The sequence below is a fragment of the Lepidochelys olivacea genome (genome assembly GCF_965140295.1).
Source record: "Lepidochelys olivacea isolate rLepOli2 genome assembly, chromosome: 18".
Classification (NCBI taxonomy): domain Eukaryota; kingdom Metazoa; phylum Chordata; order Testudines; family Cheloniidae; genus Lepidochelys; species Lepidochelys olivacea.
Window position 1 is genome coordinate 6,817,726 of NC_140428.1, and position 14,438 is coordinate 6,832,163.

Below are 14,438 nucleotides of genomic sequence, written 5' to 3' on the forward strand. Positions count from 1 at the left end.
AGAGGAATTGACAAGGGAAATGTTTTGGAGCCCAAATAGAAAACCTCTTCCATTTTGTTTCATTTCTCAGTATAGTAGAGGTTTTTCTGCTATGTACCAAACTGTCCTGGACTTCATTTGAACAGCTCCTTTCAAAGGCAGTTAATCAGCCAACAACCACACTGTCAGATGTAATGATGAAAGAGGTGAAAGATCTCACTTCTGTTTTGCAAAATCATGTCAGATAGAACAAGTGGTGTGTTGATAGGTTCATCAGCTCAGAGTATCAGAGCTGTCTGGGCCACGCTGGGTCTAGCATAGTAACTGAGGCTGAACCTTGTCCGAGTTCCCTCAGGATCCCTGGTATTAAATGAATTGGCAGAAGGCATACATGAGCCCCTCTGCCTATGAGACTACAGAAAGCCTGGACTCAAAACCCCTCTGGAGCAGAACACACGGCATTTCTTGTTCTGATCTGTGGCATATATGTTTATTTCTGGACACCATATTGCAAGGGACCATTAAAGGTGAATTGGCCTGTTAACAACCCTTCAGTCATGGGGGGAAAGGCCGGGGGGAGGCAACTTGTCAGAGAAGTTGTTAGTGGGTTGTTGGTGAGATTGTTGTAATAAGCCATAAATCTAGAGTCCTATTTAGTCCATGATTTTTAGGGTCTAGCAAAGTTATAAATTTAAGCTCCCAGTAGTCTCTTTTGAAGATGTGAAGATTTCCTGAGAAGTCAGATAGAGTGATCATTTTCTGAAAAGTGTTCACCCACGTGGTGTTTTTTTCTTTTTTTATGATTTTTCTGTTAGCTCATTCGAGAGCATAGTGCCCGTCTGGTTTCACTCACATAGTTGTTACTGGGGCATTTAGTGCACCAGATAAGGTATGCCACATGTTGCAGGACTCTCAGATCTTGAAAGGTGTATTGGGGAGGGGGTGTCAATCATCGTAGCCATGGAGATATGTCTACAGGTTTTGCATCTGTTGTTCTGGCAGGGGTCTGGTAAAGATTTGAATTGATGTGTCCTGGTCTGTGGGGAGCTTGCTTCTAATGATGATTTTGGAGAAGCTGCGGGGTTGTTTGAAGGCCAGAAGAGGGGTTCAGAAAAGATTTCTTTCAGAATGTGGACCCCATAGAGTATGGGTTGTGAATATTTAATGCTATCTTATATGGGTTCCAGTGTGGGATGGTAAGTGACAACTACTGGTGTGCAGTCAGAGGGGGTTTTATTTCTGTATTGAAGCAGGTTCTCTCGGGGTATTTGTGTGGCCTGTTCCATGATGCAATCTACTTCTCTGGTGGAATGTCCTTGTTTGGTGAAGGCAGTTTTAAGTGTGTTAAGGTTTACATCCCACTGTAGCACTTAGTGAAGAGCTTCTCCCATCAGCGTAGGTACTCCACCTCCAGAGAGGTGATAGCTATGTTGACGGGAGAAGCCCGTACTGTTTACACCCAGATTAAGCAGGTCCCTTTTCCCTGGGTAAGGTAACAGGCAGTTCCAGAACAATCAGGAACTTGCTGGAACCAATTAAGGCAGGCAGGCTAATTAGGACACCTGGAGCCATCAACCGATACATGAGGGGACTACCGCCAGACCTTTGTGTCTGGGTAAGCCAGAATGAACCCTCCACCTATGACGAGGTTGTCGCACCAGTAGAGAGGCAAAGGACGGCAAGGGAACTGACCCAACCACTTAAGGTTAAAGCATCTTAAGGCACCCTGGGTTAAACAAGCAGCACCAAGCCCCAAAGCTTGGGCAACTGGGCCCCCAGGAGGGCCTAGTGGAAAAAGAGAGAGGCTGAAGACCCATCAGAAGCCGCAAACAGTTGGAGCACTGAGAGGAAAGAGGATAGTATCATTAGACTGCCCAAACCGAGAGACTGGGCAATGCCTAGGGCCCCATACAGATGTTACACCTGAGGGAGTGGGGACACATAGCTGCACAGTGTCCCAATGCCGAGGAGCCTATGCAGTGTAACCTGGGGAACTGGGCAGACACATGCTCCCTAATTCACCTGGTGGGGGTCGCACTAACCCTGCATATATACACCAGACCAGTAAAACTAAATGTGGCAGAAACCACGGCACTAGTTGATTTGGGGAGTGCTATCACGCTTATTTCAGGGAAGCTTGTGAAGTGTTGTCATCTGCTGCAGGTAAAGCGCACTGGGGTGACATGCGTCCATGGGACAGTTAGTTATTACCCCACCATCCCAGTAAAAATTGAAATCCAGGAGAACACTACTGAGGTAGCAGCAGGTGTAGTCCCTAAACTCCCATACCCGGTGCTCATAGGGAGGGACTTTCCAGGGTTTGGAGACTTACTCCCAGTAGGGGGACTGGAGAAAGGGGGAAACCCTGAAGTTAGTGAGACATCCATAGTAGACTGTCAACCCCCAATCTTCTCTGAAATATCCCCAGATTTGTTCTCCACTCCCAGGCAGGATAGAAAGAAGAAAAGGGAAAGAAGGGCAGCAAAGGCCTTGGGAACCCGAATACTGACCCAAAGCCAGAGGGTCGCTCTCTTAGGTAGGCGGACACGAGCAGCTGAAAAGGAGGCCACCCAGGAGGGAGACGCACCCACGTCTGACCCCCACCCTAATGCCTTTGACCCAGTAGAGGTGACAGAGACTGGCCCCCTAGATCTCGGGCAGATCAGCCCCAGGAGAGAAAATTTTGGACAGGACCAGGCTGAAGACCCAAGGTATGACAACATTAGGAAGGAGGTGACCGAAATAGATGGGGTCCCCATGGAAGGGAAAACCCAGGGACCAGGACCCTACTTCATGATGAAGAAGGATCTCTTGTACCGGGTCGCACCAGTACAGGGGCAGAAGGTACAGCAGATCCTAGTACCTCAAAAACACCAGAATGCTGTATTACATCTTGCCCATAGTCATCTTTTTGGGGGGCATTTGGGGCAGAGAAGACCCTGGCATGGGTCGTGCGACGCTTCTTCTGGCCCGGAGTACACGAAGAAGTGCGGAGGTACTGTGCATCCTGCCCAGAGTGTCAGCTGCACAGTCCCCATCCCCACTTGAGGGCACCTTTAGTACCTCTTCCCATCATAGAGGTCCCCTTCGAGCAAATAGCCATGGACCTAGTGGGACTCCTGGAGAAGACAGCCTGGGGCCACCTATACTTCTTGTTTTGGACTATGCTACTCGCTAACCAGAAGCCATCGCCCTGCGGAGCACGGCCTCTAAAATGATAGCCAAAGAGCTGGTGGGGATCTTTGCCCGAGTGGGGCTACTAAAGGAGATATTAACAGACCAAGGAACCCCATTCATGTCGAAGCTAATGAAGGACCTCTGTACCCTGCTCCATATACGTACCCTGAGAACTTCAGTCTATCATCCACAGACCAATGGGCTGGTAGAAAGGTTTAACCGAACCCTCAAGGCTATGATACAGAAGGTGGTAAGTCGGGACAGGAAGGTTTGGGACACCCTACTACCTTACCTTATGTTCGCCATATGGGAGGTATCTCAGGCCTCAACTGGTTTTCCCCCTTTGAGTTATTATACGGGTGCCACCCCTGTGGCATACTAGATATCGCCAAAGAGATCTGGGAAGAGGAACCCAATGTGGGGAGAAATATAATTGAACATGTATTGCAGATGCAAGACCAGATAGCCAGGGTCACCCCTTTTGTACAGGAACATTTGGAAAAGGCGCAGGATGCCCAGCGAACCCATTATAATCACCAGGCAAAAGTCCGACAGTTCCAACCAGGGGAATCGGGTGATGGTGTTGGTACCCACGGCAGAAAGCAAGCTTTTGGCCCGATGGCAGGGGCCCTATGAGGTGGTTGAACCCGTTCGGGAAGTAACCTACAAGATGCGGCAGCCAGGACACTGGAAACAAGAACAGATTTATCACATCAACCTCTTGAAACCTTGGCACCAGCAAGAGGCATGTGTAGTGGCCCAAGAGGCCCTGAACCAGGGAAATAACCTACATGTGCAGGTAGATATAGGCAGATATCACCTGATCTGATACCGAACCAGAAGAAGGAGCTAACTAAGATGGTATCAGGATGTGTTTTCAACCAAACCAGGCCAGACCATGGAAGCATATCACCACATTATCACAGACCCTGGGGCAAAGATAACTTTAAGGCCCTACCGGGTCCCAGCGGCAAAAAGGGAGGAGATCAAGGCAGAGGTGAAAAGCATGTTGGAACCCACAGTCAGTGGTCGAGCCCGATTGTGTTGGTGCCCAAACCTGATGGCACCACTAGGTTTTGTAATGACTTTCGCCATCTGAACGAGATATCCAAATTTGATGTATAACCCATACCCCGCATTGATGAGTTAGTTGACCGCCTGGGCAATGCCCAATTTTTGACCACCCTTGATTTAACAAAGGGATACTGGCAGATTCCCCTTGCCAAAGAAAAGATGGCACTCTCTACAGCAGAGGGTCTGTTTCAATATACTGTTCTTCCTTTTGGACAGCATGCGGCACGTGCCACCTTCCAGCGTCTTATGGACAAGCTCCTGCGGCCCCATACCAGTTATTCAGCTGCGTACCTGAATGATGTGATTATTCACACCCCCAACTGGGAGACCCTCTTGGAAAAGGTGGAAGTGGTACTGGACACACTAAGACTGGCCGGCCTTACAGCCAACCCAGGCAGGTGTGCTATAGGGCTTGCCAATGCTAAATACCTTGGCTACATTGTAGGAAGGGGCATGGCCAAGCCCCAAATAAACAAACCGGAGGCTAACCAAAATTGGTCCTGGCCAAATTGGAAAAAGCAAGTCCAGGCATTTCTGGTTGTGGTGGGGTACTACTGGCAATTTATTCCCCATTTCGCCACCAGAGCAAGTCCCCTGACAGAGCTGATAAAAGCTTGGGGTCCAGACATGGTGAAGTGGACAGATGCCGCAGAGAAAGCATTCATGGATCTACAGACAGCCCTCTGCAGTAACCCCGTGCTTACAGCCCCACACTTCAACAAAGAGTTCATTTTACAAACAGATGCATCTGAAGTAGGACTGGGAGCTGTCCTGTCACAGATGGTCAGAGACAAAGAACACCTGATCCTCTACCTCAGCAGGAAACTCCTCCCGAGAGAGCAGAAGCATGCAGTGGTTGAGACAAAGTGCCTTGCTGTGAAATGGGCCATGGAAACACTATGTTATTACCTGCTGGGACGACGGTTTACCCTTGTGACCAACCATGCATCCCGCCAGTGGATGCAATGAAATAAAAAGAAGAACTCAAGGGTGACCAGATGGTTCCTGTCCCCAACAACCTTTTCAATTCACCAGACAACACCGGGCTGGAAGCCACATGGCAATGCAAATGGCTTGTCACGGGTACACTGCCTGACATCCCAAGTTGCCCAACCCCGCGGTGTTGAACGGGGGGAGGAGGGGGAATATGTGACAGGGTCAGGCCAGATGGCTACAGGAGAGTAACAGAAGGCAGACATATTACCCCCAGATTAAGCAGGTCCCTTTTCCCAGGGTAAGCTAACAGGGGCAGTTCCAGAACAATCAGGAACTTGCTGGAACCAATTACGGCAGACAGGCTAATTAGGACACCTGGAGCCAATTAAGAAGCTGCTAGAATCCCTTAAGACAGGCAGGCTAATCAGGGCACCTGGTTTAAAAAAAGACCTCACTTCAGTCAGTGAGGGGCACGTAAGGAGCTGAGAGTGAGAGGGAGTGCTGCTGGAGGACTGAGGAGTACAAACACTATCTAGCATCAGGAAGAAGGTCCTATGGTGAGGATAAAGAAGATGTTGGGAGGAGGCCATGGGGAAGTAGCCCAGGGAGTTGTAGCTGTTACACCGGTGTTATACAAAATACTGTAGACAGCTGTGATCCACAGGGCTCTGGGATGGAACCCAGAGTTGAGGGCGGGCTCAGGTTCACCCCATTCCCCCAACTCCCTGTTGGATACAGGAGGAGTTGACCTGGACTGTGGGTTCCACTAGAGGGTATGGTCCCTGGCCTCTCCCCCGACCCACTAGGTGGATCAGCAGAGGCTGCAGGGATTGTTCTCCTTCCTTTTCCCCACGCTCGCCAGTGATGAGGTTAGCTGAGTGAACGGCAGGTTTGAGCCACTAGCAAAAGTGGCCAAACTGAGGGATCCTGTGAATCTCTGAGGCGAGCAAAGCCACCAATAAGCGTAGGACCCACCAAGGCAGAGAAGGAACTTTGTCACAGGCAGGTATAAATTGATAGTGTAGTACAAGCCTCCGTATCAAGGGTCTCCACAATTCAGGACAGGAGGTCCAGGAAGGCTTTAGAATCATCTATAGCAAGGGTTCTCACACTGGTGGTCGGGACCCCTCAGGGGGTCATGAGGTTATTACATAGGGGGTCACGAGCTGTCAGCCTCCACCCCACCCCCGCTTTGCCTCTAGCATTTATAATGGTGTTAAATATATTAAAAAGTGTTTTTAATTTATAAATGGTGGGGGGGTTGCACTCAGAAGCTTGCTATGTGAAAGGAGTCACCAGTACACAAGTTCGAGAATCACTGATCTGTAGCCAGGGTGCGTGCTAGTGTCTCTGCCTTGTCTGGTGGTGAGAAGGATTCCTTGGGGGATGTCGGGGCTCACTGTTGTCTCTCTAACATCTCCTGTTCCTGTGGGCCCACCTCTCATTCCTCTGTGGATGGGCTAGTCAGCGAAGCCATCAGGAAGCATGATCTATATTCCTTTTTCTACATTGTAGAAGACGCTAAACTGCTCCTTCACATGTCAATACAGCCAAACAAGGTGGCATATTTATGGGTGTTGACCATGTTGGGGCTGGTTGGCCCATGGCACTCCAGAGCCGGTTGAGGTGGTGCTCTAAATGTGGGCTCCCCAATATCCTCCTTGAAGTCATTCTCCAATGGCACGGAAGAGAGATTTCTGTTCAATGTCAGCAAGAAGGGATACACTGGCAAGAGTGAGGAGGAATATATCTCCTCACTGAAGGACAGTACTGAGGGACTGAATGGGGCCAACTGATGTACTTCCTTGGCTTCATCACTGGCATTGGTACTGGGATTGTGGCAGGTATCTTGTTTTGCCCAACCGTTTAAGGGTTTTTTCCTTGGAGAAACATCCCATGTCTTCCATATGGGAGTTCCCTTCGGTCTTGGAGCTAGGTTTATGCTCAGACAGGCTACATCAGTGGGCGTCCAGTTTATAAGTGGATGCAATGCCAGGTTTACTCGCTGAGTTGGAGCAGCCAGTAAGGAAGACAAAGTTCTCAGCACCCGATTTACCAATGCCAAGTCGGTCAATGCCAAGATGCATAGTGCCAAGCTCTTAAGAGGCGGTTGACATCATTAGTGTCAACTCTGCCAGTGTCCTCTTTGCCTTCTTTCCACTGCCTGATCCTGGAGTTTGAAGAGTATTCAAGGGATCACTGGTCCACGCTAATTTAACCAGCCTCACTCTGGTCATAATCGTCACATCTGGGGCCAAAGTGATCTGTATGGACTGCTCAAGTACATGTAGCTTGAACCATGCATTCCTAGACTTGGAGGTCCTGGTGGAGAAGTTCTTGCACACAAAGGAATTATTCAGGATGTGACACTCTCCTAAGCAAGAGAGGCATTGGCTTGTCTGTCCATGATAGGGACAGGATTCCCTTGTTCATTGCAGGATGGGCAGGGTTTGAACTCTGTCACAAGACATGGGAGCTGGCAAGAAGCATTTTACCCTGTTGCACATGGGGTGGGGAGATGTCACCAATCAATATCCTTTAGAGAACAAATTTGATTGTAAGAATTCTTCACTAAGCATCTTGAAAGATCTGGCTTAAAGTGTCTGAAGCGAGTTGCAGGTCAGAGGTTTGCCAAATTCCTTTTCACTCCTAAGGCAGTAGGGGGAACTGAGGGGGGTTGTGGCTGCTCTGCCCTTTACACCACTGTGTGGGAGCTATTCAAAATATCTGATCTTCTGCACACCTACCGTGGGACTACACTGACACATACTTGAAGAGCTAACAGAGAAAAAGAAATGAGCTTAAGAAACCAGACAAACTTTAGTAGAGATAAATTCCTGTGACAAATGTGTGAATTTTCTGTAATATTTCTGTGAACTATATGCATCTCCTCACTGCACAGGAGGCAGAAGGGTTAACATGCTTCTCCTGGAACAGAGCAGGAGGCATGAGAGGCTTGGGTCATGTGGCTGTCTGGGGTGGTAAGAATGTGCCATCAAGAGCTGGCTGGAATTAGCATAAAGCAATGAAGGGTCCAGAAAAAAAATGGGAACCTCAATGACCAAACATGAATCCTTGACAGTAGGATAGAGCTCAGAGGCAGCAGAGCAGGATGAAGCCCCGGCTCCACCAACATGGACTCTATCATAAGTCTGTCACTCTCATACTAACCCAAAGACTTTCTGTGCTCCAGGCGACTAATAAAGGTTACCTTGCTGGAGAAAGGCTGCCTGGTGTTGCTGCAGTTACTTAAGAGCACTGCACTCTGGAAGGGGAAATCTCTTGCAGGAGTCTGCCTCAGCTGGACTCCCTGAAGGGAGCCACAGGGAAAGAGAGGTGGAGTCATGGACACCATGGTCCTGCCCCTGGAAAACCCTGGGGATCCAAGGGGTCCAGCACAGTAAAGGGGACTCCCAGTAGACTGGTTAAAGGCTAAGACACAGATCAGACTCTGGGAATCCATGACAACCACCTAAGAACTGTAAAGGGATTTCAGGTAAAGAGATGTTTTTAGGGCAGTAGCTGTTCCAGCTGCTGCATTAGGGCATGTCTACACTACAAAATTAAATCGATGTATAGCCACCATAGTAATTAAAATGGTGGTTCATGTCCACCTTCTGTCGGCGGAGCGCATTCTCACCAGGAGTGCTTCCACTGACTTAACTGTGTGGGGCACTGGAGGGCACTGACACCTGGAGCTCCCCACATCCCCCACCCCAGGGCTGACAGCCAACAGACGATGTATGTAACTCAGTGTCCACACCGGCACTGCATCACCCTAACTACATCAACCTACACCTCTCGCAGAGGTGAAGTTATTAGGTCGCTGTAGTGGGTGACTTACATTGGTGGGAGCTACATTTTAGTGTAGACACTTACAGAGCTAGGTCAACGTATGCAGCCCTAGGTCAACCAAACTCTGTAATGTTAAAGACATAGGAAGCGGGAGGAAGGGAGTCTAGTTTAATGCTGATGCTGACCCCCAGGTGGAATTTTAAGTTGCTACCAATTTCAAAGTCAACGTCAAAGCCTTAAAACCCACAAAACAACAATAATATGTTTTGTCCATGAGTCAATGTCTACAGTGACTATACTGAGCTTTAATTCTTTAATTTTTATCAGTAACCTTGTTAGTGAAATTCAGTGTTTACCTTTAGTTGATCCAGTTGAAGCTTGTTAGCATTTTCACACACAATGAGCACATTCTGTAGATCTACAGATGCTTCAATATACTGGAGGCAGAGCTGTTCCAGTCACGAGAGCTTGAAATTCAGGGCTAGTTTGTACACGTCCATGATAAGTAGTACATCCTGCACATGACCTGTACATCACAAAGGGAAACAGTGTCATTCCACAGCTCTAGAGAGCTTTCTAATATAAGGTTCTTCAAAGATGTCCAGTGGGGTCAGAAATTTTCCCAATTTCTGATGCCATCTTGAGTAATTCGGATAGCAGAACCAAGGGAGATTAGCATTATGATCATCTAGTCTGATCTCCTGTTTAACACAGGTCACAGAGCTTCCCCAGAATAGCTCCTAAAGGAGATTTTTAGAAAAACATCGAATCTTGACTTTAAAATGGTCAGTGATTAATGGTTAATTACTCTCACTGTTAAAAATGTATGCCTTATTCCTGTCTGAATTTGTCTAGCTTCAACTTCCAGCCATTGCACTGTGTTATACCTTTCTCTGGTAGACTGAAGAGCCCATTATTAAATATTTTTTTCCCTATGTAAGTCTTATAGACTGTAATCAAGGCACTTCTTAACCTTCTCTTTGTTAAGATAAACAGAATGAGCTCCTTGAGTCTATGACTACAAATCATGTTTTCAAATCTTTTAATAATTCTTGTTGCTCTTCTCTGAACCCTCTCTGATTTTTGAGCATCCTTCTTGAGCTGTGGACAACAGAACTGGACTCAGAATTCCAGCAGCGGTTGCATCAGTGATAAGTATAAAGATTTGCTCACAAATTGCTAATATTCAATTTTCATTTTCTTTTTAAAAGACCCTATGGGCCAGGTTTGGCTTGCACACAGTCCTCCTCCTGCTGTCCTACCTTTGCGTGGGTATTTTATTTTATCCGTGTACAGGAACTGCATGAGCACCTCAAAGGGCTGAGCTTCAGCTTCTCGGATTGTCACTTCCAGCAGAGGTTGCAGGCAGCACAGCTTGACATTGCCACAAATCCCCTCGTTCTGGGACAGTGCTTGTCCCTCTTCTTCAATCTCTTGCTTTGATTTCTAATGGGATAGAAAAACAGTAAACAAAGAAGCAAAGGTCTGGGTGTGTCCAAGGGCTGGTTTGCCAGGAACAAACTGTTTGTGGGTGTGCATTTGTGAGACTGTGATGTATGTAGCTACATGGCTTTGCACTGTACTTCCTGGCGATGTGCTGTGGAGTTGGGTCCCTTCATGCCCTGAACTGGCTTTGTGACATTTATCTTTGAATTTCCCTGCATTTCAAAATAAAGAGAGCCTCAACCACAGAGCTCAGTAATGAAGTGTCCCATCTTCCCCCTGAAGAGGTCCATCAGATGCTGGAAAATCTCCTCTGCGCTCTGTGCACAACTGCATGTACACTCGGCAAAGTGGCTGCAAGGCCCCCAGTAAACTTCTCTGGTGCAGCAGGCCCCCATGACAGACACCGCAACAGCAACACAGGTTTGGATCCTCTGGCACAGGAGGCATCTCGGGCAGATCAGAGGCAGGGGAAGGCCTGGTTGAGACAGTCCTGCACCCTGATGCTTCCCAGGTACCACAATGTCCATGAGGGCTAAGGCAGCAAGGGGTGCAAGTTAGTGCAGCCCTGGGATTGCTTTATCCTGTTTTCTTGGATGATCTGTCCCTTATCAATCTCAGCATAGCAGAGGTACAAAGCCTACCCTCTCAACCCGGTGCTGACCTGGGAACCCAAAGGACCCCAAATCCAGATATTCTCAGACTGATCATTTCACTTCCCTGCAAAAGCACTGGTCACACCAGAAGTGAGCTCCTGGCTGAAGCTCCTGGAATCTCCTTCACCGGAGGTATCCAAAAGGGCGCTGGATAGTCATCTGTCTTGGATGGTTTAGACAGAACAAATCCTGCATCTTGGCAAGGGGTTGGCCTAGATGACCCTTGTGTTCCTTTCTAACCCTATTGTTTTATGATCTATGAAGCTCCCTGTGACAGGGCATACCTACCTTGCACCAGCCCTGTCATAAATATAAAGAAAAGGGTAGCATAAGATCCCTCCTTGGTAGCTGTACTGAATCGCTTTATCTGTAAGGGGTTAAGTAGCTCAAATCACCTAGTTGGAACCTGACCAGAATGACGAATGAGGAAAGAAGATACTTTCAAATGGGGGGGGGGGTTGAAGAGAATTTGTTTGTGGCTCTCTTTGTTTGTTCCCTCTCTGGATGGAGGGAGAGATCAAGCAGGTTCAACATCTCCTGAAAACATACCTGGAATGATCCATCTAAAATTACAGAATTTGTAAGTAAGACAAGAAAATGCATTAGGTTATCTTTTGTTTTGGCTTGTGAATTTTCCTATGCTACAAAGGTAGTTTTATTCCTGTTTTTGTAACTATAAAGCTGAGGCCAGAGGGGAGTCCTCTGTGTTTTAAATCCTTTTTATTACCCGGTAAAGTTACCTTCCATCCTGATTTTGCAGGTGTGATTCTTTTACTTCTTTCTTTATTATAAAGTTCTTCTTTTAAGAACCTAATTGATTTTAGTGTCCTAAAGATAAAGGGTCTGGTCTGTGCTTACATTGCTAAGGTAATTAGTTGGTATATTATTCTCAAGCCTCCCCAGGAAAGGGGGTGAAGGGGCTTGGGGGGATAGGGATTCCAAGTGACCCCTGAATTTTTGTGTAAATCACTTGGTGGTGGCAGCAATACCGTCCAAGGACAAGGAAAGGAATTTGTGCCTTGGGGAAGTTTTTAACCCAAGCTGGTAGAATATAACTTAGGGGGTCTCTCATGTGGGTCCCCATATCTGTACCCCAGAGTTCAGAGTGTGTGGGGGAGAACCCTGACAAGCCCCGAGAGGGTTAACTCTGCTTTGCAGGCTGAGGAAGCAACGTCCCTCCCACACTGATGGGCATGCCCAGCCTGGAGGCAGCATAGAATCATAGAATATCAGGGTTGGAAGGGATCTCAGGAGGTCAACTAGTCCAACCCCTTGCTCAAAGCAGGACCAATCCCCAACTAAAGCATGTAAAAGAAAGCTGCCCAGCTCAGTCTGGGCAGGCTGCTGTAGGGGAAGGACGCAGGCTGCGAGCTCTCTCCAGGAAGTTGCTACAGGCCCCAGTGGCGGGACCACAGCTTGCAGAGTTCCAGACAGACTCCAGGCTGCCCAACAAGCCCCAAGAAGGAACCGCACCACTGGGAGCCGGCCATTTGAGGACCGCAGAGACCCAGAGATACCGGGGAGCTTCGACAAGGGGGAAACTAGGTTTGCTGGGAGATGGAGACTGAAGCTCTGAGGTAAGTGGGATACCAAGAGGAAACACAAGGAGGAGGGTACAAGACGGGAAGCCTCCTGATTCATACTGAGAAAGCAGGGCAATCACCTAGTTTTCTTAGGTGCCTGTACACGAACGCAAGAAGCCTGGGAAACAAGCAGGAAGAATTGGAAGTCCTGGCACAGTCAAGGAACTATGATGTGATTGGAATTACAGAGACTTCATGGGATAACTCACATGACTGGAGCACTGTCATGGATGGGTATAAACTGTTCAGGAAGGACAGATGGGGGAGAAAAGGTGGAGGAGTTGCACTGTATGTAAGAGAACAGTATATGATTGCTCAGAGCTCCAGTATGAAACTGCAGAAAAGCCTGTTGAGAGTCTTTCGGTCAAGTTTAGAGGCGCTATACTTACCTACATGCCTCCAGCTTTCATCCAGACCACGCCACACAATCCATTGTCTACAGCCAAGCTCTACGATACAACCGCATTTGCTCCAACCCCTCAGACAGAGATAAACACCTACAAGATCTCTATCAAGTGGTTTTTACAACTACAGTACCCACCTGCTGAAGTGAAGAAACAGATTGACAAAGCCAGAAGAGTACCCAGAAGTTACCTACTACAGGAAAGGCCCAACAAAGAAAATAACAGAATGCCACCAGCCATCACCTTCAGCCCCTAACTAAATCCTCTCCAACGCATCATCAAGGATCTACAACCTATCCTGAAGGAAGACCCATCACTCTCACAGATCTTGGGAGACAGGCCAGTCCTTCCCTACAGACAGCCCCCCAACCTGAAGCAAATACTCACCAGCAACCACACACCACACAACAAAAACACTAGCCCAGAAACCTATCCTTCCTACAAAGCCCATTGCCAACTGTGTCCACATATCTATTCAGGGGACACCATCACAGGGCCTAATCACATCAGCCACACTATCAGAGGCTCATTCACCTGCACATCTACCAATGTGATATATGCCATCATGTGCCAGCAATGTCCCTCTGCCACGTACACTGGCCAAACTGGACAGTCTCTACGTAAAAGAATAAATGGACACAAATCAGACATCAGGAATTATAACATTCAAAAGCCAGTTGGAGAACACTTCAATCGCTCTGTTCACTCTATTACAGACCTAAAAGTGGCAACACTTCAACAAAAAAACCTTCAAAAACAGACTCCAATGAGAGACTGCTGAATTGGAATTAATTTGCAAACTGGATACAATTAACTTAGGCTTGAATAAAGACTGGGAATGGATGTGTCATTAAACAAAGTAAAACTATCTCCCCATGTTTATTTGCCTCCCCCCAAAGTTCCTCACACGTTCTTGTCAACTGCTGGAAAAGGCCCACCTTGATTATCACTACAAAAGGTTTTTTTTTGTCTCCTGATGGTAATAGCTCACCTTACCTGATCACTCTTGTTACAGTGTATATGGTAACACCCATTGTTTCATATCCTCTGTGTACATAAAATCTCTCCACTGTATTTTCCACTGCATGCATCCGATGAAGTGAGCTGTACCTCACAAAAGCTTATGCTCAAATAAATTTGTTAGTCTCTAAGGTGCCACAAGTACTCCTTTTCTTTTTGTGGATACAGACTAACATGGCCGCTACTCTAAAGGGTGATGTGGTAGGAATGTGCTAGACCACCAGACCAGAAGGATGAGGTAGACAAGGCTTTCTTGGAACAACTAACAGAAGTTTCCAGATCACAGGTCCTGGTTCTCATGGGGGACTTCAATCACCTGGACATCTGCTGGGAGAGCAATGGAGCAGTGCACAGACAATCCAGGAAGTTTT

The 14,438-nt window shown here is 47.6% G+C and overlaps 1 pseudogene across 1 annotated transcript in view; it reads right to left on the bottom strand.

Moving 5' to 3' along the window:
• The window catches only part of LOC311532968 (leucine-zipper-like transcriptional regulator 1), a 116,590-nt pseudogene that overhangs the window by 82,211 nt on the left and 19,941 nt on the right, over positions 1 to 14,438 (bottom strand). The window contains exons 3-4 of the transcript in view: positions 10,224 to 10,407; positions 9,318 to 9,487 (exon numbers count right to left, since the gene is read on the bottom strand). The product of the transcript in view is annotated as a leucine-zipper-like transcriptional regulator 1 (transcript). The remainder of the gene's footprint in view (positions 1 to 9,317; positions 9,488 to 10,223; positions 10,408 to 14,438) is intronic.